The sequence below is a fragment of the Ambystoma mexicanum genome, chromosome 13, assembly GCF_040938575.1.
Source record: "Ambystoma mexicanum isolate Mex_15411 chromosome 13, UKY_AmexF1_1, whole genome shotgun sequence".
Taxonomy (NCBI): domain Eukaryota; kingdom Metazoa; phylum Chordata; class Amphibia; order Caudata; family Ambystomatidae; genus Ambystoma; species Ambystoma mexicanum.
The window spans coordinates 137,418,214-137,440,559 of record NC_090938.1 but is presented as its reverse complement, the minus strand read 5'-3'; the positions used below and the strand labels follow the sequence as shown (position 1 = coordinate 137,440,559).

General features: G+C 45.2%; 1 protein-coding gene across 1 annotated transcript in view; it reads left to right on the top strand.

Moving 5' to 3' along the window:
- Positions 1-3,201: 3,201 nt before the first annotated feature.
- Positions 3,202-22,346, top strand: part of PPARD (peroxisome proliferator activated receptor delta) — a 107,502-nt gene continuing 88,357 nt past the window's right edge. Inside the window, exon 1 of the mRNA XM_069633470.1 lies at positions 3,202-3,333. The gene's annotated coding sequence lies outside the window, so the exon portion shown is untranslated. The remainder of the gene's footprint in view (positions 3,334-22,346) is intronic.

Below are 22,346 nucleotides of genomic sequence, written 5' to 3'. Positions count from 1 at the left end.
TGCAAGGCACTATCCCAATTTACATTACAAATACTAGAAACGCTAACCACTCGATAGAGTAGGGACAGTTAGCAAGTCCCGTGATATGATATTTTATTTGTTTCGCGCACATACACAAGTGTTTTGGAGCGCAACAAGGGAGGACAAAACAACAATTTTACTAGGCCCAGTGACATTGAGAACGCTCAAGTGCAGGGGAGAGGGAAGTGGGAAAGTGCAGGGGAGACGGGAGAATTGGAAAGTGCTAAGCAAGGGATAAAAACAACAACTGGTAGTGCAGCCAACAGGGTGGCAAGTGCAGGGTTTAACATGGAGACAAGGGGTGTCTGATAAGTGCAGGTAAGGGGACTGTAGGGTGACAGATACAGTCCCTAGTACAAGGGCTGCCAGGAGGCAGTGCGGGTGAGTGGATGGGTCAGCAGGGACCTAAGCCCGAAGTCAGAGGGTAACCAGGTGCAGGTTACCGAAGCAGTCAGATCAGCAAGGGATAGGAAAAGCAAAGGCAGAAGCAAAGAGGTGGTCCTCCTCAAGTTTTAGAGTGTCAGGGAGGCTGCTTCAGAGGGAGGCCCCATCCTAGGAAAGAGATCTACCCCCAACTCTTTGCCTGGAGAAGCGACTGACCCTGAGGGAGTTCGAGTTGGAGGAGCAAAGAGCTTGTGTGGGAAGGTATTTATGGAGGGAGAGTTGAAGGTATTTTGGACCTAGGCCCCAGAAAGCTTGTGAACAATGGAAAGGGTCTTGAATGTAATCCCTGCAACCACTGGGAGCCAATGAAGACAGTTCAGGGCTGGAGAGATACAATCCCAGGGCTTGAGGCCTAGGGCAAGTGTTGCAGTCCTGTTCTGGATGAGTTGCAGAGGGTGGAGAGTAGAAGCAGGCAGATTTAGAAAGAGGTTGTTGCAATAGTCAAGCCTAGAGAGAACCAGAACTCGAGAGACAGTAAGCTTCTGGGGGAAGGAGTCGAAAGGAAGAATACTTCTGAGGAGGTGCAGTTGGTAGTTTGTCTTCTTGGAGACGTCAGAGATGTGAGGAGAAAAGGAGAGTGTGGAGTCGAAGATGACCCCGAGGTTCTTAGCCTCACAGGTGGGAGCAGGAAGAGCACCAAGGGAAGCCGGCCAGAGAATGACAGGGAAGGAGGGTGCAGGTATGCCGATGAGGAGAATCTCCATCTTGCTGGCGTTACGGCAGAAATCATTGGCGGCACACCACTCCTGGATAGCGGACAGTCAGAGATGAGAGAAGGAGAGGAGGTGGCAGAGGGAAGCCTGAAGACCAGCTGAGTGTCATCAGCATAGCACTGACAGAGCAGAGAGCGGCAATGCAGTGGGCAGGGGTGCTAGGTATTGGTTGAACAGCCATGGAGAGAGGTTAGACCCCTGGGCAACACCAAATGTAGGGTGTGCGATAGAGGAAAAGAAGGACCCAAGTTTGACCTGGGAGGGTTGATAAGAGAGGAAAGAGGTCAACCCATCCTCAACTTGGAAAGTTTAGACAGCCACCATCTTAGCATTCCACCTGCAGTATAAGTATAAGATTACTTTCTAGACAGTCAGAGTCAACATTCGCTAGCACCAACCAGGGGTTACGGACCCCTGGGTTAGGGAGGAGGTTCGAAAATAGGCAAGAGAGAAAGAGCAGGCAATAGGCCCCACAAAGGAAAAAAATAAAAACCCCTTGAACTGTTGCTACGTCTTGGAGTGATTTTTATGAAAACTGCAACAGCAGTCCCACCATAACTGCCTTTCTCAGGAGAGTCAACATCTAACTCAGCGAACACACTTTTCAAGGGAGACTTCAAATAGGGCTCATCATGTTGAAAAAACTCTTCTTCGGCTAAAAGGATCTGACAAACTACTGTCCTATCTTTAGGACAAAGATGACCTCCGGTGTCATACTCTTGAATTCATTTTTGCAGAGGTCAACAGGGTGGTCGTCCATGCAGTCTTCCCTGTGGTTTGGAGCGACCATTTTATTATCCACTTTACCTTTCTGACTTCTGGCTACAAAACGGCCATCAGGCCGATATGTTCCTCTTTTCGATCATGGAATCAGGAGATTTACTCTCTGTGGCTAGCGCTATTAGGACGCATTTTAATGCCATCAGTACCAAGTCCTGTATGGATCCTTTTTCTGCTTTTTACTCGGCTCTTATTGCAGCAGCCGATGAGCTTGGCCCAGTTAGGCAGCTTCAGAGACCTCAGAATGTCTCGACCCCCTGGTTCACTGAAAAGGAGTGCGCTCTCATACTTTTGTATAAACTTGCTGAGCGCAAGTTGCGCCAAGGTTATTCCGAGTCTGACAGATCCTTCCTGAAAGCTCAACGGTTTGTGTATCATCAAGCTATTAAGCCAGATAAAATAGCTTTCTTTTCTAATTGTATCCATGAAGCAAAAACACATTCTAAAGAGCATTTACTCTGGTACAGGAGCTGGCTCAGCCCGCTGTAATCTCACTTAAAGTTTTGGGATTACAAGCTTTCCTTGATCTACGCACTGATGTTTTTTGTCCAAAAGATTATCAAGATTCAATCAGACATACTGGCCTCTAATGATGTTCAGGTGGCCTCTTTTTCTGTGGAGCCACCCTCTTCAACTCATACTGATCATTGTTTTCTTTCTCTCTTGCCCATGAGGGGTGAGTCCTCCAGGTTAATAACCTTCTTAAATCTGTTTCCCTTTGGACACAGTTACTCTTCGGTCCCCTGTTGTGCATTTAAATTTAGTTGTGCCAATAAACACCCTGCCAAGCATCCATCTGGTCCTGTCATTATTCAAGGCCACTACAATGTGGTCACCCTAACCTATGCACGAGAAAACGATCCAAAAACCAACTTTCCGCCTAATTATACTGGAAATTCGTACCCAATGTATCCCCCTGCTCAAAACACACATCCTCTCCCCCAAAGTACCCCTCTGCAGCGAGCAGGACAAAAAAAAGCCTCCCCACGAGAAAACGAAAAAATGCGCGTATTAATGCAAAGTGGTATTCTGGAAATTCGCCTAGGAACAGAGGAATGCCAGTGCTCTGCCGCACTGCGAAAAAAACACACTTTTGCACACAAAGAATTCCCAAAATACACCGGACTATCCCTTTTTCTGGCAGGCCAAATCGCCCCAGCTCTCGGCCACCGCCATGCACTGCCCTTCCCCTCTCGGCCACGAGGCTGCGCCAGCCTTCCCGCTCGCGCCACGCCTTGCAAGACGACACGTTGAAGAAGTGCTCAACCCCGAGGCACGTGACGGTGGCCCACGTGACGCCGAGGAGGTGGAGCGTTGCTAATGTCCGTTTCTCGGATGGGAACTAGACACTACCGGAGAGGCATGGAGCTGCCAGGTAAGGGAGCCGGGCAAGAAGAGGTGAAAGGTGAACAGCCCGCCCCCCCGCCCCCACAAGCAGGTCTAGAGTAATCCAGTCATCTGTTCACCAGAGGGGTGACTCAGGCAGGGGTACCGACTTCTGGTTTTCATGGGAGCGCCCAAAAAAACAACAGCCCCTCAGGACTCGGGAATGCAGAGCCTCTGGGACCATGGAGCGGATGCAGGCTGGGACTGGGTTCAGAGTCACCCTGTGGGGGTGTGTGTGACGGCGGGGTGGGATCTAGATAGCGAGGCGTCTGTGTGCCACTTCTTTCTGTAGCCCCTCTTTGCCAGTGTTCAGTTATTTGGTGGTTTAAATATCCACGCTGTATGCAAAATGCAAACAAGATGCCGGGGCAGTGGTGCAGGAGTGGAGAAAAGGGGAAAGGCAGACGGGGGGCGGGGGGGGGGGACACGCGCTTTTTGGGTAATCTTGAAAGGGTTAAACCAAAGTCATCGGCGGCTAGGCAAGTGCAGTATGTGCTGCTGCACTTGGCCTCGCACTTTTGGGGCCCTGCACAGAGGCTGAGCCGCTACGAGAAAGAGGGGCCGCCTCTGGGAATCTCCAATGCTGTCGTCAGTGGTGGCTCCAGCCATCATGCGGCTGCATGACCCTTCTCAGCCAGGCTGGTCTTCTTTCAAAATATGATCGGGAAATGAAAGATGGCAGGGCTTTCATGTGTGTGTTTACATCGTGAAAGAGAAGCCAGGACAGGCCGAGAAGGGTCTCCGTCCCTGCAGTTCAAAACAGTGGCAGATTTTCAGGCAAAGATGACGGGATGGGGGTCCCAGGTAAGCGGGTCATGGAGGCGGATCTAGAATGGGCGGAGGTGCACAATGGGGACAAATGCTACACTGTTGTGTATTTTATAGTTTTCTTTGACAACCGCACCTCCTCTTGAGGTTTTCCTGTCAATGGTGGTAATATTGAATGATGAAGTCTGAAGCTAATGTTGGAAATTATAGGGTTGGGGCAATGGGAAAGAACATAAGAGGTGAAATCCCCCAGATGATTCACACAGCATGCAGATCCATTTTGTGCATCTCCTTGGTGTTCTTACCCCCCACACTTGAAATGTTATTGAACGTCGCAGACTTAAAGGCGTTCCCCTTTTAATCTCAAAACCTACTAGTAGTTAAGTTTTTTTTGTGGATGCTGTTGTGGCACTTGAACGACCCCTTAACTCTAACCACGCCCCCCAGCTCCACAGTGCCATGAAAAAGGCACTGAAATGCCATGCCCCAGACCTGACGCCGAGCAGATCTCCCCTCACACATGCAAGACCCCAACACACACAAACATGCGTGCCTATGGGGGTGCGTGCACACATGCATGAAAAAATAACAGTGGGTATAACTAGCCTTAATGAACTGAAAGACCTTGTTTTCAAGTGCAAATAAGTCTATGTTCTCAGCCATAGAGGCACTGCGTGCATGCACCTTAAACCCACAGTACAGCACCTTTTGCAGAGACCAGTGTGGACCATGCAGGTGATAAAGGCTGATCTGCACCATTATCCTTGGGAGTTTCCACGAAATAGTCATCACAGAGCCTGGCAAAAAAATGCTCCTAATTAATGCACCAAGATAAATAATCTATCTTCCATAACCAGCAATATTACTAACTGCAACGACATTACGCTACAAATGCGTTCGGGAAGTCTAGACCACACTCTAAAAAAATAAAAAATATATGTTTTTCTGGTGTGCATAAACTGAATTGTCACTTTCTGCAGTACTATACTTATTTGTACCCATCTCTATGGTACTATACGGAAGGATGATGATCAGAGCTGGGATTGCTGAGACTTGCAAATTAAGCACAGATCGCTGCCGTAAGAACTGAACCCACTGTGCTACCTGAATGTCTAAGTGCTCTGAATAGGGGTTTACACTGGAGTGCACCCGTTGGATTTGTTCTAAAGTGGAAATTTACACATGGTACCCCCAGTATGTATCATTGCGGTCCCCACACCTCTTCATTCATTAAAGGCAACGTGTGTAATGGCACTTGTAAATAGATCATCCTCTGAATAGCCTATATAATCTGCCAGCAAAGTCTGTGGTCGCCAACCAGATGAAGACAATGCACCATTCAGCTGACAGCCTAGCTCAGTGAAGTAATACACCTGCTGCACAGATCGGTTATGATTATTTCCTGGGTATTAACCTTTTTTCAAGCCAAAAAAAGTCCTTGGTGCTTATTACAAACATCTAGAATCATTTAGTTTAAAATATGTGCAATAATACTGGATTGCGACTGAAATAAAACCTGGTTACAACAGTTGCCGAAAACTCTTTGGCGTTCAAAAGAACTGTATTCCATCAATCTAAGGGTGAGAAAAGTATCACCTTTTGTTTGAATTACAAAAAAAAATTGGTTATAGAGCTTTGAAGCTAAAATCCTGGGTCTAAGCACTATATTAAAATTGCATGTACTTCGTTGTTAATTTCTATAGCTGGCACAGTATTTAAAGACCCAGCACTGCTTTGTTGTTTTACAGTTCTGCTGTCAGATAATTCAATAGTTGAAAATGTTCCCTGTTATCCACAATACGGGGGTATAAAAATGTTCACTTGGGAAAAATCCATTTTGTATATACGGAAGTTTTAGAGAACTAAGTTTAAACACTGTTATATCCTAAAAGCTGTTTTGCTTTTAAAGGTAGCTTTACCGGTCGACACAGGCTTCTCTCAAAGATGTCTAACAAACATAGATGTGTCTTGCCCAGTTTGGGGGCTTATAAGGGTTATGCGGCTGGCATGCCTCTAAGCGCAATGAAGTTGAATGACTTGATAGGCTTGTGTCCTGCAATCCATGGGAGCTTTTAACAGCGATGTTTTCCTTTTCCACTCTCATTGACGTTCTATGTTTTCTCCTTTTTGATTCCTGTTTTCACGCCCTTGCCTTCTCCTTTCTTTCTAGGCTTCACCTCCTGTTTCTCGAAACTTGCCCCTTCTCTCGTCCCTCACCTGCTCACTCCTTTCATTTCAGACCCCTCGGCTCTGTAATGATCTCTCTCTCTTGGGGGAGTTAATTGTGACACCACGCCGAAGGCATGCAGGGCTACAACAAAATTGCGTGTTGGCCTTGCATATGCAACGTGCCCCTTTCTCTTATCTAACACACCCTTTATTTGACACTCGTGGGCTCCTTACCTTATCAAGAAGCAAAAGGGTATTCACTTAAAATAAAGCTTCACTTTTAAAGGATTTCCATGATGTCTGACAAGTACAAAAAAAGAGGGGGTTGCTTTATATGAATAGGCACAAACTCTTAACATCTTGCACAATAGCCTGCAGAAAGTTTGTGAAATAAGTAACTTTTATCGAAGTAGTGGTCTTAAAAAAAAGATTTTCTTTTTTCAAGCTTAACATATTTAGCATTTTTGGCCCTCTGGTTTTCCATTCGGGATGTGGAAAATCAAACAGCAATCTTTAGCTTTACCGTGTGTCTCTAAGGACTGTCAGAGCTCTGAAGTTTCTCAGGGCCATGAAGTTCTTGTTTTTTTCAATTTGGATTCTGGGACCTGTAGTTTTTGCTTTCCTGTTTTGAAATTCAGGGCAACTTAAGTCCCAGAATTCCAGTGAAAATAAGGACTGGATGGAATTCTCATGCATGGTCATAAGAAACTTGAGAGCTGTGCTCTAAACGATATTATTGTAGGCCTTGAAGTCCAAACTTTAAATATGTGTGCTAAATGGGGCTTGGCAGGTCTGTGTTTATGGGGTTAAACTGTGCATGGGTTAACATCCCAACTTCACCGTTTAACTACAGTGTGTAATCCTGGACAAATAATGTAATCCCTTGCAGTTTAGAGGTCTGGCCTCCTCAGAGCCCTCATTAACTTCTTCTCATTTTCTGCCAGTTGCCAAAGTGAAATGGGCCATCCAGAGTACTGCCCAACAGAGAATGAGTGAACCTTTTTGCAATACCCTGTTATGCTACTGAATTTTGCACAGTCTACATAAAAAAGCTATTCTCAGGCCCCAGCCCCTTGCACCCCTTTCCATGGCCCCTTTATAAAGCAGAGTATTGTTGCTAGCCAAACCGCGGGTGTGGAGGGGAGATGAGAGCAAGTGTGTCATGAATATTTAGCCAAGATGTGGCACGAGAGTTTGCAATCCTGGAGCAGTTTTTTTCCCCTGATGTTGGACCGGTGCTGCTTTGCAGGGCAAAAGGAAAGAATACATGTGGGTGGACGGTGCTGCTTTTTTTTCCAGAGGGCAGGCGCAGCAACCCTTTGGGTGTTTTTGAGGCCAGCAAACTTGCTCAAGTGTTTGGCTACCAGGATTTCACCCAGGTTGTCACGTTCCCAGTGTGGACACTTACGCACAAAACCACATAAAATTGTCATCAAAGCACATGTCTCATCTCTGTATATTTTGTTTTCCAAGGAATATTGCACTATAGTTTTCTGGGTTAAAAAGTTGAGCACCTTTTATACTTTGCCGGTGTTGTTATTGCAAAGGAGCAGCATGAAAGAAATTGTACCATTTTAAAACTCTTATTTTGAACATTTCCTTTGAGCAGAGTTCAACTGCCAGCTCTGCCCCCCTGAACTTTGCCTCCTTGGAACTCCACCCTCTCCTCCAAACTCTGTCCCCACCCTGGCCCTTGTGGGATCCCCCTTTAAAAAAAAACATCAATTTCCTCCACTGGAAAGGTCTAGAGCCGGCTTGTCCAACCTTTTTGAATGTGGGGCCGAAGCATTCACTTTTTGTCACCCGGAGGGCCGGCGAGCCAAAAGTGAACACCCTGACCCAAAGCAGTATATTCAAAAGCGATGGTGTGTGACCTTTGACACGATAGCATCACAGGCATAGCCATGCAGTCCCAAAGATAGCTTTTGGTGTCAGGGGCAGTGATCAAAGGTTAGTTTCTTGTGATTTCTTCCAGTGTGTATGTGTTGATATTTCTCAGAAATAGTCGGGGCGACCGAGCGTAGCGAGGGAGCTATAACAATCAAGGGAGTGTTTGGGGGGGGTCTAGCCCCTCTCCCCCCCCAAGATTTTTTTCCAAATATGGGGCTGAAATTGTGCATTTTACAGCAGGAAAGGTGACCAAAAAGCCATAAGCTTACAATCCGTTCTAAAGGGGAACATGTACATTCCATGTCACTAACAGCAGACAAGAACATTGTAGAACACAACACATTTTAATGATCAATGTGTCCACAGTGTAAAACGGCACTGTCACTGATGTAACACATTGACATGCTGGTTGTGCCCAAAATATGCCTCTATAGCAACATGTCTATGCTGGCTGTTCCCAATTTAGGCCAGCATTGTCCTCTACAAAGCATGATTGATGCTGCCTGAGCATGTGCAGTGTGCCCAATACATATGCCAGCTTATCTCTGTAATACACATTCATTACTTCTGTGGGAATGAAAGAAGCATAATCCAATTCCAGGGGGCACCTGAGGCAGTAAAAGTCCTCCGCCACGGCCTGGTTTGTTGGTCGGACCCAACATTGCAGAAATAAATTAATCGTGTCCACGGACCTGACAAACATTGAACAAATAAATAAATCTGGCAGGGGAGCCGACTTATGAATTTCCCGGGGGGTGCCCAAATATAGGAAGTGACATAACCAGCACTTATATGACCGCATTTGCACGTAGTCGCCAACTTGGTGCGAGGGGGACGGGAGGGTGCAGAACAGTGGAAACATTGGCTAGCATGTATTGCATATACTAAAGGCAAGTAAGAAGGAGGTTTAAGCCTTCCAGTTGCATTCAAGTTGGCCAATATTGCCCCTACTCCACATCCAGGTTGTAGTAGCCCTCAAAAGGCAGAGCAACACAACTAGGATAGGAGAACGAAATGCCATCCCATCCTGTGAGTGTGTCCAACCTCAGAGCAAAGACTGTGCGTGTGCCTTGGAGCACAATCTCACTAATTTGGTGCAAATCTCGCAAGCGGGAGCATGGCAATCCCCTGCATGTGTGTGGGCTGCATACCCCGGATCACTTGCTCACTTCTTCAGTGTGAAACTCTGTCCAAGGCAGTACTGTCCCAATGGTGAGAAGTGTAGTATTTTCACATTAACTATGCTTAAGCACTTTGGGTTATTGAATAGTGCTGCTACATTCAGAGTAGTTCCATCCCTTTAAATATATTAGCTCTGTATAACCACAACAGTGTTGATTTATTCTGATGATGATGATGATGATGATGTTAGACTTGCTCAATAGTTCTGGTTCTGTATCATTAAATGTACTTCAGATCTTCAGAGTCTCGGGAGGATAGCTCAGGGGCAACGTGCTCGCCTTGGAAGCAAGACCACAAGGAGCAACATAAGTTCGATCCCTCTGGGTACATTATACCTCTGTACATCTGTGCACCCCTCTTGGAAAGAGGTGTGCACAGATGTACAAATACACCCAACCTAAAACGATTTTTAGAAATTGAGGGACAGACTTGCTTTGCATCTGTGCCTCCATTTCTAAAAATCGTTTTGGGTTGGGTGTACCTCTACATCCGTGCACACAGATGTATACCCGAACCAAAACGATGTTTAGAAATTGAGGGACAGATGCAAAACAAGAGCATCTTGCTGTGCATCCGTCCCACAATTTTTAAACATTGTTTTTTACCCGGGCCGCCAGAGAGAGACACAGTATGGATGGAACAAAGGGCCATCCATACTGCGTCTCTTCTCTCTGGCCTGGTTGGGGGGGGCGGAGCACCCGCATACTCTGCGCCCCTGACGCCGGGCCGTGGCCTGTAACTGCCTCTGGTGCTGGGGGCACCAGAGGCAGTTACAGACCACGGCCCGGTTTATTTTTATTTATTTGTTCAATGTTTGTCGGGTCTGTGGACCCGATTAATTTCTGCATTGCAGAAATAAATAAATTAATCAGGTCCACAGACCCGAAAAACATTGAACAAGTAAATAAACCGGGCCGTGGCAGAGGCAGTAACAGTCCTCCGCCACGGCCTGGTTTATGTATTTATTTGTTCAATGTTTGCCTGGTCTGTGGACCCCATTTATTCATGCAATGTTGGGTCTGCCCAACATTGCAGAAATAAATTAATCGGCTTATTTCTTTATTTGTTCAATGTTGTCTGTACAGCCTCGCGGGCCACATGAAGTGGCTTGGAGGGCCGCATTGTGGTCTACAGGCATCGAAGATGGTTGGCAAAGAGGAAGTTGGAGAACAAGAGGAGCAGTGACAAATTAACGAGTTGTGAGGAGCAGTGAGCATAACCTTTACAAGTGTACACTGTCCGGATGGGAGGGAGAGGTAGCTGAGTGCAGCGAAGACTGGTATGAGACAGAGGGTAGCTATTCAACCATCTCTTTGAAAGCTGTTTAAATATTCGGGGTAGGTGGTGTGCCTTACGTAGGTCCAGCAATGATAAGTAGGTGAAGAAATGTTGAGGAGGCATGCAGCTGCCCAAAATGTGTTCAGCATCCATTACTGGCTAATATATATTAGTAGATATAGTAATTGATGTCGTCTCTGGGGCATAGCCACTAAGCAATTCCTTGAGTCAGATGGGCCGATGCATCACTGACAGCATATGAGTCATTGGTGGCATGCAAGCCACTTGGAGAGGGTGCGACAAAGGCCAGGGAAGTGGATGCCCAGGGGAAGGGGTAAGATGTCCCAGAGGTCACATGAGCCCCTTTGGGAGTGGGGGTAACGGATGCCATGTGAGCCCTTTGTGGATGATGGGCCTCAGTGGAGATAAACAGGGAGGTCAGGCAGGTATATGTGCTGACTCCCCCCGCTATTTAAGATCTACTTGGCTGACTTACCTTACACCGATGCCTTCTGGTGGTGGAAGGCTGTCCTATTAGGGTTCTCCCATTAAATTGGGTTCCGGGCATATAGCAAGCCTACTGTATACAGATGACCTCATCTTACTTAATTGTACCATAAGTAGGGCCAAAAATGTAAGGAACTTATTGAATATGCAAATTTAAACAACCTAGTCATTAATACAAATAAGACAAAGATGATGGTTGTGTCAGGGGGTAAGATCAACCGGGTTAACCTACAAGTTGATGAAGCTCGGGGAACTTTTTGTGCAGTCACTCTCGGACCTCCGCGACTTAATGCAGCATAACAGTGTTAGTGTCGCACTGGTGGGAGCAGAGAACGGAGACATAGAGTTCCCCCACTCCGTTTGCAAAAAGTGAAAAAGGGTTTCTGCGCCCATCTATTACTGCGCCACAGTGAAGTTCAGGTATCAACCAAAACCAGATAATATGATTGGTATGCATTTGGTCTTTTGGGAACCCCTGGGAATCTGTTTTATTTATACATCACATAAATTCACTTTAATTTTATTGTAATTCCGTTATCTTGTATATAGTATATCGAGCCTTAATGCCCAGATTTGAAAAGGGCACATTTAGGGTGCCAAAACACGTGTCATCCTTATGGGCTATCAATAAATATAAGATGAATCAAGAAAAACTGGTTTTGGTTGATACTTGAACTTCACTGTGGCGCAGTAATAGATGGGCGCAGAAACCCTTTTTAACCTACAAGTTGATTCCCATAGGATAGACTGTGTACAGTTAACCATATTTGGGACTGGAGTTGAAAGCGGATGGGGACTATAGAGCAATTATAGGTGGTAAGAAAAGAAAGGCTCGACAGTTGACTTTTGCAATTAACAAATTCTCCAAGCAGACTGCCGGATACTCAGTGGAAGGAATTATCAAGCTTTATAAACAGAGCTTTACACCAGCTATACTTTGAGCTTGAAGCCCTGCCTATGAAAGATTTGTTATGGTTGCATGTAGCAGAGGGGATGTTCTGGAGGAAACTCCTGAACTTATCACTGTCTACACCTATGGCTTATCTTAGCCTTGATCTAGGACTGGTGTCTTTTTAAAGAATCAAGCTCTGATACGAAGAGGTACGCTCAATATTTTTAGATCTAGGCTCAAATGCCAGTTGCTGAAATTCATGGGCTCTATTTACGTGACGGAAGCCAATGGTCGAGCCAGTAGTGTACGTTTCTAGAGCTAAATGAGTGTTTTTCCACCATTGATTGGTTTCCTGATTTCAAACGAGGCACAATATTTGAAATACTCGAGGTTATATTCCGAAATAAGATCAAGCAATGGGATTGGACAAACAACTACACCCACCTCCAAACATTACATGATTACAAATATGTAACTAATATTAGCCACCAGTATTTTAAAACGCAATGTTATCTTTTGAAATGTCCTAGCTCGGCAGTGAGGAATTTTGTGTTGAGACTTCGGACTAACCAATTGTCTGTATTAGCGTTGCAAGGGACTTTCTGCAGGATACCCAAGGAACAGAGAATATGCAGGTCCCAGGCGAACTTCGAATCACCCAGGCACGTTATGACACAATGCTCAAAGATGGGTCCTACATATGACAATATTGGGGCAATTTGTAGGTAGCTACGAGTCCATAAAAACGGATGATTTGGGAGTTTTTGCGTTAAAAAAAAAGACGCAAGTGCACATATAGCTGTTTCGAATATGGAAATTGGCAGCTCAGCATTTGGCGATTTGAGCAGATGTGATGTGGTTATAGGCACCAGGGTGCAAGGAGGAGCGAAGGAGGATGCGATCAGGGGTACAGACATGCAATGGAATGAGCAGGGGAACAGAGCATCTGCGGAAGCCATTGATAGAGAGTGCCTTTGCTGATGAGCAATAGGAAATATGGGCGAGAAAGGGTTGGAGAGTAAGACAAAAAGTGAGTGTGAGAGGAAGGATCAGAGAAAAGTAAGGGCTGAAAGCAAAGGTTAGAGTTGGAGAACGGAATAAGGGGATATCTTAAAGAGTGCCAGAGGGAGAGTGACAGCACGGCAGAGAGGGAGAGTTTACGCCACCAAAAACCACCAAAACCAAAAATCGGGGTTAGGCACGCACATGGTGGTGGGGGGGGCAATTGGTGCGTGCATTTTAAAAGTACCTTTCGAAAATGTGAACCACAGCTAAAATAAAAAGCAAAAGGTGCAAACGTTTTAAAAAAAAGCACTCCCGGAAAAATAAGGGTGAATGAGATAGAGTAAAGGGCAGTGTAAGCAGACTGGAAGGGCAGAAGACGGGAGAGAGAGAAACAGAGCGAGAGAGAGAGAGGCAGGATTTGGCAGTGAGAAAGTGAAACGTGCTGTGTTTGCAGAGGCTAATGGTAGGAGAGTGGATATTAGGCCTTTTCATGCACCACAGTCACTTTTCAAACCTTGGAATGCCACGTTCAACCTTGTTAAATGGGACTTATTGATTTTATTGCAACCCTCACTAACCTGCTCACCATTTTACTTTGGACCATTTGCTACATAAATCAGTTAGCTCCTCGTGCACTGTTAGTGGCACTAGCAAGTACACAACATGTCGCACACAGGCCTCCAGTATCCCTCTACCCATCTTTGTTCTCGGGGCATACCTTGTTAGTAGGAAACCTAGTGGGATACCACACCTAGAAACATACCACCACACAGAGCTTAGTTTCTTCTGACCTTTATGCATCAACACAACAGCAAAGCAATGTTGCACTGCTCCGACTTATCAAACCCAACACTTCCTGCGGCCCCCATAGTGCAGGAATAACCAGAAAATGGCAGCAGTGCCCGATATAAAAACAATGAACATAGCTCAATTCTGTGGCCGATTATGCCGATCTCGGCAGCAGTTCATTACCTTTATCCAGCAGTAGCGCCAAGAGACATAGGGCCGCCCAGCCACCAAAGGAGTTTCATACATCGCCCTTTGCAATGGAAGTCTGGTCAGAGATCCTGTTGTACTGGAGTCTAGTTGGTCTAGTTGGGCTGCTCTTGTACTTTACCATGCAGCACTGTTCACCTTAATACTCCAGACGTACAACTGTATTATGTGTATCCTTGTAGTCTGTATTCTTTTTGCCTTTTTAAGGTATTTAATTGGTGCTGGGACTTGATATGCAATATTGATGTGCTGAATGAGCCACAGTATGGCACTTAAAACCAACTCAAAGGCTTGATATGGACTGAAGACAGATTCGGGCTCTAATATGCCTATAGTAACCATAGATAGAACTTTTTTTTTTTTTAATATCTATTTTCGTGCCCGTTTCTTATTATGCCTGAAAGTATATATGGTTCCGTCGGGATGACTGTATTTTGTGACTTGTTGACATTATGGTGATTTTTAGACTTGTATGCATGCATTCCCAATTAAAGCTGCGTTGAACGACCTATACTGCAAAAGATTGCCATCAAATGTTCAGGTACGAACCCGTTGATCAGTGCCATGAAATGCCAAGGAGCAGATGTTTGCCCCATTGTCACGGATTGCTATCAAATGCCCAGGTTTTCACATGTACACCACTGTTGAATGCAGATAGTAAAACAGTACTTCTGCAGCACAGAGGCTGTGGTCCCCTGACAGGATGAACATACATGGTATGCCAGTACCGTCTCAAACTACAGTCGGGCAAGCGAGAAAGCAATCGTGTATGTGTGTAATTGTTTCCGCAGTACAAGATTGATGAGAAATGATGTGCTTTAAAGACGTTTTAGAAAATAAGTCCAGATATGAAATGATAGTTTATTTATATAGCGCCTTTACACAATGTGTTTCAAAGCGCTTCAAGGCAAGGGAGGGAACAAGGGAAAAAACAATGACATTCTTACAGGCCATGAACAGTAAGGATGTGAAATTAACTATCATACTCGGCCTGACTACATTTCAGATAGTGCAAGAGCTAAGACTTGGATGAGGAAGGGAGGGGGAGAGTGGGAAGGAAATGGAAAGAGACAGGCAACTACCGTATTAGGCCTCACAACATTTTTGGTAGAGCCGTCGAAAACAAAAGATGAGGGAGTGGGTTGCAGAAGGGGAGGGGTGGAATAAAACGAGCAACTATCATACTAGGCATGCTGACATTTCAGATAGTGCTGGGGGGGTGGCGAATAAGGGGAGGAGACGGAGGTTGCTATCATACTAGGTCCAGGGACAATTCTGCTAACAGTAAGTGCATAGAAGAAAGTAAGGGGGGGGATGGGAGAGGAGGAGAAAACGGATAGTAAACCGTCAAAAAAAGAGTGGAAAAGCAAGTGCAGAGGGCGAATATATTTGCAGAAGTCAGTAGTAAAACATAATGTTGCAAGCATGGACACAAGATGAGGGCTGTAGCATCCCTGCGTGACCAGCTTCCCCCAACAGGCTTTGCCACTATGGCTTTGGGAAAATGGGCATCGCAGGAGGGAGAACTAACATGGGAAAGTAGCTACACAATGCCCCTCTCCCCCAGCTTTCAACAGGAGAGCGGCATGGCATACCAGTCATGGGTCCAAATTAAGCTTGGCTAAGCAGGAGCGAAAAGCAGCTCCTGGGTATTCAGCATTATCCAGTGACCAAGAGCTACCACTGGGGAACGAGGAGCTAGCACACAACTTTCCACAAATCTAACTTCCACATAAAATGCAAACTTTTTCATTGTGTCACTATTTGTGACTCCTTTATGCTTTAAATGTCGTATAGATGTGTCCTTATGTGTATAGATTGTCCTAAATGCAGAGTTAAATTCACATGGGTATGCTTGTTCTGCATAAATTGGCTTGGGTAGACAAAGATAGCTCCTTGTAGCTACTGGTATCAAGCTAGCCATGCTCTCCTAGGCTACAAGCAGGAGCTAAATATCTCCCAGCTGCCCTCAATTTCGAACCCTGCTGTTCGACCCCTGCAGGCCCTGCCAGACTGTGCGAGGACCCATGAGATTCCTAGAGGTGTGTTGTACCCAAACACGCTTTCTGCAGCTAAATACTCCAGTATGTCTGTCCACATCTCTGAAATAATACAAACCGCAACAAGATTTCTATTTTGCTCCAGCAAAGAGCCACAAATATACATATTTCCACCTGCGCTCACTCAGTAGGCAACGTCTGTGGCACACGTACCTAACAGGCATCATGAAGCCAAGAGCTAATGCTCTTTGAACCGTATGTCAAGAAACCGAAGCTCGCCTGAATGGCTTTGAAAACCACAAAGATGTCTGTGAGCAATATTGCCTAGATGGCATTGCACAGAGGCTGCCTCATGTCAAGAAAGTTGATGGGATCAAATATTCTTCCTGCGAAAACCTCTCAGGTCTGGATTTATAGAGCCATAACATATACACACGAGCACCTATAGGTAACAAAGGGGTGTCATGAAAAATGACCATCCAAATATAAGTCTCCGGAACATATTTGCCATAAAACGTCCCTACGATGTAACACTCATTGCCTTTCAATCTGCACTATTTATGGCATTGGCTGTCAGGCTCACTAAAGGGAGCCAATGCTTGTTGTGTTCGTCCTAAAGCAGTGCAGAAGGGTAGGGACGTGCCATCACATTACAAAGCACGTATTTTTCAGAACTTCTCTTTTCGTGCTGTTGGGCAATGGGTCGTCACAAAACAACTTAATGCAAATTGCCATTAATCAGTAGGTTGCAACTACAGTAAGTGACTCTGCTTTAGCACGTGTATTCAGCACACACGTTAACCACTGAATATTATCTAACCTGTTTACGGTTTGCTCGGGTCACCAGAGATCAAAAGCTAATGAATGCGCGCACTCGGCCCTATCGCCACTTGCGACTGCTATTTCCACGATCCTAGCTTCTATAAAAAAGAAATAAAGGAAGGGGAAAGAATTTGCAAGACTGCCCATGCACCATAGGACACGCCGGTGGCAGTACTTTTTAAATGGGATACTATGCTATTTTCACTGCGGTTGCCCCCAGCCTTGTCTGATCCCGGCAGTTAAATAAATAGCCCTTGTTTTTATTTTATGCCCAATTGAAATCAATGTAATGTTTGGCAGGGGAGCTGAAATGTGTTCTAGAAACAAAATGGACAACCAATCCAATCCAATCCCATTCATGCTGACATCACTAACTACATATTTAATCAGCTCGTGTGTATATCACAAGACGCTTTAACACCACCCACAAATGAGTACATGGACAATCTGAAAGCCATTTTACAAAACACGTATCTTTAACAGAAACTTCTTTATTTTGAAAACCAAATACATCAAAATATGTAACATAACTTAAAAGAAGCCATACAAAATGTCAAAAGCATGAATCAAGTCAAATAACCTTTTAATAACATTAACACAGTGCGCCCATTGTTTGGGAGGTAAACATGGCTGACAAATTTAGCACACAATGCAAATGCAGGAAAGAGTGCAAAAAGGGGTGTGGTTTGAGGGAAGATGGGTGGGAATGGGAGGAAAATCCTATAGATTTGACTTGGAGATGGCCGTTAAATGGGTGGGACACAGCCTAACAACACAGATCCATCCTCCTATGTCATCTGCATTGAAAAGCATTAGAGACCTTCATTCAAAGCCCCTATTTCAAGCTCTTACTTTTATTTTAATGACAATAGTTTCGGCTTAAAGGTAGCGCTTTCAGAACCACCTCACAGCCAAAACTAAAGAAAGTATGAGACAATTGGGATTCTCTTTTTCATATTTACGACTGTAAGCCAATGGAATTGTGTTAAAATCTGTCAAAACACAAATTGATTTCCTCCAAAGCAGCCTCCCAGACCGGAGTACTTCTCCAGCCGCAGACTAAATGGAGAGTCGGAGAGTAAACAGGATTACAGGAAAACATGAAGAAGACAACATTAATTTGTGCTATCTCTGACTCCCTGAAAAGGCATTTTTCTGGCAGCACGAGAAGTGCATTTTAGCTCATTCAAAAATGTCTGTCTGCTTCCTTCAAGTGGTCTATTTGAGATTGGGCATTCTCCCAGAGACCGATGGGAACAATCCTCCGAAAATCACTGTATGCAAGACTCTGAATGTTGTCCTACAACGGGAGTCTGCAACCTGCAGCTTTTCAGATGTTCTAAACTATGCTGGCTAGGGCCGATGCGAGTGGTAGTACGGAACGTCTGTAGAGCCAAAGGTTGCTATGTCCTAGAAACATTTACATCTGTTCTTGTAGAACATGGTTGATGTCGCTTGCCCCATCATCGCCAAAGGGCGATGTGATGGATCTCTTTTGGGTTCTTTCACCCGATAAATGTATGTCCCCTTTATATACTCTGAATAATAGACAAAGTAGCCTCGTACCGTGACAGGCGTTTCATTTCAAGTTTATATTGCACACATAGCGGAAGGCTTTTGCTGTAACTTTATCATATATCGATTGAACGCCGATACATAGGCATATGGCGCCTGTGTGCCATAGCGCCTGTGTGCCATGGCGCCTGTGTGCCCAGGCGCCTGTGTGCCCAGGCCAGGTTGAAAGTAGCAGGCCTGGCTCATTGTTTACCCTGATGCACCCTCCCTGTTTGCAAAGCACTCATGTTTGCATATTATTGTTGTTTTTGGCAGTTTATTTGAAATTAGAAGCAATGGCTAACCTTCTCCCCTCAGCCAAATAAACATGGGCTTTTGTCACAAGCCCCATCTGTTCTGTTTGTTTGTTTATTTAATATAGCGCAAAATCAAACCCGCAGGTAGCCGAGTGCAAACATTACAAGGATACTTGAGAACTTAGTTACAGTGACACACACAAAATAGGCAGTAGGACAGTTCAACAACATTACAGTCTGAATATACTTATACAGTTAATGCCAGGTGTCGGAAGCATAAAGAGCTAAGTAACAATCAACCACAGTTTTGTAGTCCCGGTAGGATCCAGTGAAGTTCCTAGATACTAGCAGTGGTAGTCGGAGGTCCCTATGGGTGGACAGGTTAACTATGGGCATAGTCGGGAGGTGTCACTCAGAACGAATGTTTCTAGTAAAAGAGGGTGACCACATTAGATGTCATTAGATCGTATCCATGAAAGAACCTTGCGCCTGAAACTTGCGTAAGGTTGGTCCGTTCTAAGGGGAGTTTGTTCCAGGTTTGGCCAGCTATGACTGGAAAGCTAGCTTTTATTTATTTTATTATTTTTTTTTTGTATCTAGGCACCATCAAGGTATAAGAGTTGGTCATTCTTGTGGGGCGGTTTGAGATTCTCTTGTTGATTCTGTTTGCTAGATAGGGAGGAGCTATATTGTTGAGGCATTTGGACGTGAGCGAGAGAGTTTTGAGGGTGATCCTGTCTTTTTTTAATTTTTTTTTAAATATATTTTTATTAGTTTTACAACATGAACAATCAATATAACACCCTCCATCCCCCCCCTCTCTCTCCCCCCGAGATGTCCACCCTTCTATTTAGCTTCTGTTTGTAGAGTCAGTGACTTATCTGAACATATCAAGAATTCTAATTTTATGTGGGCACCACTGTTCCATATAGTCACTTTGTAGGTACTCCAAGGTGTCCGACAAGTCCTCCCTGAATTTCTGATAGTTCCCTTGTAAGTTGTATGTCATATGTTCCATTGTTATATGGTACCATGCTCTTCGTGTCCAGTCTATTGCAACGGGCAGGGACCTATGCTTCCATTTTTGGGCGATTTCCAACCACACCCCAATTAGAAGACCCATGAAGTTTCTTTTCTGTGTTTTGGAGAGGGTTTTGTCCTTCGGGTTCCAAATCCCACAAAGCCACACCTCCTCCCCCAGAGTCTCAGCCCCCTGGAACATTGAGCTCATGTGGTCTTTCACATCTGTCCAGTATTGTTGAAGCTTTGGGCAATCCCACCAAATGTGTCTCCAATGCCCTTCCCCTCCACATGCCCTCCAACATACATTGGGAGAGTCCCGGAACATTCCGTGGAGCCTTTCTGGCGTGTAGTGCCATTGTAGGAGAATTTTTCATCCACATTTCTTTTGAGTGGATGGCTCTCGTTAATTTAGATATCATTCCCCACGTGTATTCCCACTGTCCCCTTGGGATCGTCCTTCTCGGGATTTTTTCCCACCTCTTAATATATTGCCAGGTGACCTTCTGTCCTGCAGAGTTGATGAAACTATATGTATTTGATACAAACTTATTTGACCCGTCGTTTGACATGATGTATTGCTCAAATGGGGTTAGTTCTCTGGTGGCTGCTTGTCTTATTCTCGGTGTGTCTAGCCAATGGTACAGTTGGTCGTATTTATACCTATCCGTCCCCTTCAGGTGCAGTAGGGTCGTGCAATCTTCAAAGGTCCTTATTTGTTGTTCCTGATACATATCCCCTACCATATTGCAACCCCCTTCCTCCCACTTTTGGAATGCCTTATTCTCTAGACCTGGCGGAAATTCTAGGTTTCTGAATAGGGGCATGAATGGGGCTGGGTCTTTGGTTAGTGTACCTTTCTTAGTTGCTCCGTCCCATATTTGCAATGGTGCCTGCATGATTTCGCTTATGCTTAGATTGGGATGTCTGTGTGTCTTCCCTGCCCATAGCATGTGTCTTGTCGGGGTATTCGCTAATGCCCTATCTTGAGCAACCCACAGTTTTTGGGACTTTTCCGGAATTCATTCCTTCAGGACCCATAGTTGGGCTGCCTCATAGTACCTTCTAAAGTGGGGTAGAGCGCAGCCCTCTTCTTTCCGTGAGGCTGTTAGTACCGAGCTTGAAATTCTAGGGGTTTTCCGTTGCCAGATATATTCCTTGACTGCTTTCGTTAGGGATTTGAAGAACGCCCTCAGGAGTCTTATTGGTAGGGACTGAAATAGATATGAGTTTGGGTAAGATGGTCATCTTGACGACCGTTATGCGCCCCCACCATATCATCGATAACGGGTTCCACCTTTCCATGTCCCGTTTGACTTGTTGCAACAGGTTTGGCTAGTTTTGGGAGTATAATTGCTGTATTTTATGTGTTAAGGTGATACCCAGGTATTTGGTCCCTGTTGTAGCGATTTTTAGTTGGAGGGCGCCTGCTACCGATTGGATTCGGGTTGTGTCTCCCGCCAGTATCAGTAATTCGGATTTCTGTCTGTTTATCTTGAGGCCGGATATAGACCATAGTTGTCTATCTCCTGCACTAGTATAGGGAGAGAGTTTTTGGGATCTCCCAACGTTATCAACATATCATCAGCATATGCCACAGTTTTGTGGGTAATACCTCCCGTGTCTATTCCCTTTATGTTTTGGTTGTCTCTTATTCGCGCTAGCAGTGGTTCCAGGAAAATTGCGTATAATAGGGGGGATAGTGGGCAACCTTGTTTCGTCCCTCTCGATCCGTATTTTATTAGACAGGAACCCATTCACCGCTATTCTAATGCTGGGGGATTTGTAATTGGCTTTTATCATTTTAATAAATGTTTCTCCTATGCCCATTTTCCTCAGTATGTGGAATAGGAGGGACCATCCTACTCGGTCAAACGCTTTCTCTGCGTCCAGAGTTAGTATCGCTGCAGGCGTGCCCGTTATTCCCATCTTTTCCACGATGTGGAGGACCCTCCTAATATTATCGTGTGTTTGTCGTCCGGGGACGAAACCAGACTGATCCTGATGGATCAGTTTTGGAAGCACTTGAGTAAGTCTGTAGTCCAGAATTTTAGTATACAGCTTGGCGTCTAAATTTATCAATGATATTGGTCTATAGGAGGTCAGAGATTCGGGATCTTTCCCCTGTTTGTGTATCACCAGCATCTTGGCCTCATTCATCGTTGGGGTGATGTCGTGTTTTTCTTTGAAGGAATTAAATAATTCGGTCAAGGTCGGGGCCAGTATGTCCCCATATTCCTTGTAGAATAGCGCCGTGTAGCCATCAGGACCCGGGGCCTTGTTTCTGGGGAGGTCCCTGATTGCCTTATTGACCTCTTCAATCGTTATGTCCCTATCTAATGTGAGTTTTTCTGTGGCGGATAGCACAGTAAGGTCCACCCCCTCCAGATATGTTTTTTGGAGATTTTTATCGGGATGGTCTGTGAATTACAACGTTCTGTAGAACCGCTCCATTATCTCCCCCGTTTCGGATGTTTGGCTCTTTCTGTTACCTTTATCGTCGCGGAGGGCCAATATCGTCCTATCTAGTTGCTTCCCCTTAAATTGTCTAGCTAGAAGTTTATCTGCTCTGTTAGCCTTAGTGTAGTACCAATGTTTTAGCCTCAGCAGGTGCCTTTCTGCCTTCTTAGTGCGGATCGCTTCTAATTGTCCTTGGACATGC